The following is a 3502-nucleotide window of genomic DNA, read 5'->3' as shown; positions in this document are numbered from 1 at the left end:
TTAAGATGATTAAAAATACTTAATCTTTTTCGAAAAAATAAAAACAAGAGATGGGCTGAATGCTTGATTTGTGAAACGAAACGGAATAGAAAAGAAAACTGTGGTGAAAAATGAAATGGAGAACATATGAAATTAAATAATAAATTCAATTTCATTTATGCGGATTCCGTTCTATTCTTACGCATCAAGTATTTCATAATAGTCATACAATTAAATAATTAAAAATTTAGAAATATAGGGAATTGTAGAATACAGCAGAGCAAGTAATATTATGATTTATTGCATAGACAATTACGTTTTCCCTGTATTTTATTTTAAAGGACGTAAGCAACTTGGTTAATGGGTAAGTTTATCCACTTTCTCCTCTCAATTTTCAACAAGCCTAGCTATTTACTTGTGCAAAAAATATTCTCAACTCCCATATGAAATACCTATACAACTTTTGCCCTAGTGGAAAATTTACTTTCCTATTCTTGGCATAAGATGAGAAACTCCGTAACGGAGCATTGATTTCAGATATTTGATTCGGATTTGAGAGAATTTTGATAAATTTTAATACACTTTTATATTACATCTTATTCAAATCAAACACAACTTCAAATCTAAGACTTATCTAAACATAGGGGTAAAATTTTTTTGGGAGGGGTGAATGGGATTCCATGGAAAACATGATATCATATAATTTTATGTTAAGAATGTACCTAAATATATGTAATTCTAATTTTAGAACACATTGTCTCTCTTGTCTTGCATTGGAAGCAGCATCAATTGTGAGATTTGAATTTGGACTTGTGAATTTGGACAAAATATAATAATAAATTAGTATTTTCTAAATTCACACAAACCCAAATTCAAATTTTAAAATCCATCATTTTAAATACTGCATTGATAGCATGTTCTTTGAAAAGAATAGAACATAAATGTCATTTGATTATTGGATCAAAAATATTATCATAAACATTCTAAAGAATAGGATACTTTTCTCATATGAATATTTAAGTTTCATTTGCATTGGAAGATTTTCCAAAATGTACACTACATGTCCATGTTATGTTTGGTTCAATAGGACCAAAATTACCTTACCCCAAGCTACAGAAGTGGTTTAGGTTGTCATTATATCAGCACTAATGAATCGGATCCATCAGACCAATAAGCAGCCTGGAATAGGCTTAAAGACCCTAGGCAGGCTTTCTTAAGCATCTTCTTTGTTTGTGATTTCACTTACCAGATTTACAGCAGAATAGTGCAAGACAGATTTGGTTGCAAGGCCTTAATAATTTGGGATGGTGAACTAAAGAGATTAGCATATTTGAAAGGTTCAATTCCTGGCCCTTGCAGGCATGCTTTTGTGGCAACAGCTCACAATATCCGAGTCTTTTCTCTATATTCTATTCGCTGTATTCAATTTTCCCCTCGAGTTCTTTCCCCACCCCCACACCTAAAAATACACTTCATGTGACATTAATCCCGAGTCAAAATAATGAAGGTTAGTCTCAAAAATAAGGCACAAAAAAGAATGAGATTTTAACAAAACTTAGCCATTGACGAGCATAAGAATGAGATTATTGTGCTGAGAATCTTTGCTTCTCAAAAAAAAAAAATGTGAAATTATTGCGACATCAAATTTCAATTTCAAAAAGTGTTAAATGAAACATCGTTTGACAAGTTTTTTTCTTTTAAATGCTAAAAGATACGATCAACCAAACCTAAAGGGTTTTAGGGATGAATGGGTCCAAAGCATTGAGAGGTCCCTCTGCGGGGCAGGTTTGGCCCCTTGTACCAGCCAAGGGATTGAGTTAGGGATGATTTGGGATGAACAGCACCACTGCTGTCTCTCATGGTGCTTTTAAAACTACACAGAAATTAAAGTTATCTTAGAAGAATCTCAATAAAGCAGCTTTGCAGAAAAGCAGAGATGCATCATTTGGCAATTATTTGTGAATGATTTGATTAAATTAGTGTTGGTGTTAAAGATGATTGTATATTTCTAGGGACCATTCATAATAAAAAAGATGAGTTGAAAGGAGGCGCCCTTGGGTTTGGTAATTTACCTTTCCCGGTTAGCCTCCCAAAGCTGCACGGGTCTGCTGTTCTAAATATTCACATGCCTAAATTAATCCACAGAAGCAGATGGATTGCACTTTTGGCACACATAAATTTGCATTTTATTTATGTTCATGTTCTCCGTTTCTAGACTCAACTTCGACAGCAGAATTATCCGCTCACCCTAATCTCACTAACCTTATACATATATACACCCTAACTTGAGAAACGCAAGTTAGTTATATTGGCAACCACAAATGGGGAACTGATAGACATGACAAATCTGTGTAAATTGATTGGGATTTGAAAATGTTCATATTTGAGAATTTGAGTTGTGAATTTATTTAATATTGAAAAAATAATGAAAAATAGGTATACATATATATATATATATATATACCAAGATCCAATAAGTTTAACCTTTTGGGTCAAGTTGATATATTCACCCATGTATATCAAACCCATTTATGGACTTCCCAATGCTAACAAGTGATGTCAGAACCAACAGTTGTTTGAAACTAATTTTCTTAATGTACTAATAATTGAATGACCAAGTATGTGATTGAAATCAATAAGGATCATCTGGGTCTGGTAGATAAATCTGAATAGGGTCAAGATGTGGGAGGTAAAATTAATTTGAAGGCACGTGCAATACTATTCGAGATACATAAGTTGTAGGGATAAGGTCCGCTTAAACAACTGTTGGAGAATTGAATTTGCACTCACGAGAGAGACAGTTTCTGCTCAAGAAGATGAGTTCAAATTGGGTTCAAGTGTTCATGCATGTATATTTTCTAGAGGTGTAAGTTACTCGTAAGCTGCTTGGACCTGACTCGTCCCCTAACTCATGTAGAGACCCGGAAAAATAATAACAATAAAATAATAAAGGAAAAAGGGAAAATAAAGGAAAAGAAAAAAAAGAAAAGAAATTATATTAAGGAACATCAGCAAGAATTCGTCGACAAACCTAGGGTTCTCTTCGACGAATGTCCTTCTATAACTCGTCGACGAAGTACACGTGTCTCGTCGACGAGAAGATACCGAGAGCAAGAAAATCAGGTTATTAAGGGTTCGTCGACGAACTCATTATCTTCGTCGACGAACACCCTTCTTCGACTTGTCGACAAGTACACGTGTCTCGTCAACGAAGCCACGTGGCCAGCGGTCTATATATACGCAAAAATCATATTTCCAGCGAGGGTTTCAATTTCTTTTCAGTTTTCTCTCTCTAAGCTTCGGTTTCTTCTCCTTCTCTCTACAAATCCGGCTCCGTTTTTCCCCATTTCGACGATCAAAAGTTACCACGTTGATGCTGGGGAGATTCTCTTTAACTCAATCGAAATAGATCACTAATTTGGATTCTTGGGCACCATCCCAAAATCAGGATAAGTAAGTTATTTTAGGTTTTATGCAATTATTTGGAATATGTGAACCCAGGAAAGGTGTTAAATGGTAATGT

This window comes from Malania oleifera, chromosome 6, assembly GCF_029873635.1.
Source record: "Malania oleifera isolate guangnan ecotype guangnan chromosome 6, ASM2987363v1, whole genome shotgun sequence".
Classification (NCBI taxonomy): domain Eukaryota; kingdom Viridiplantae; phylum Streptophyta; class Magnoliopsida; order Santalales; family Ximeniaceae; genus Malania; species Malania oleifera.
This window is presented reverse-complemented; position numbering follows the sequence as displayed.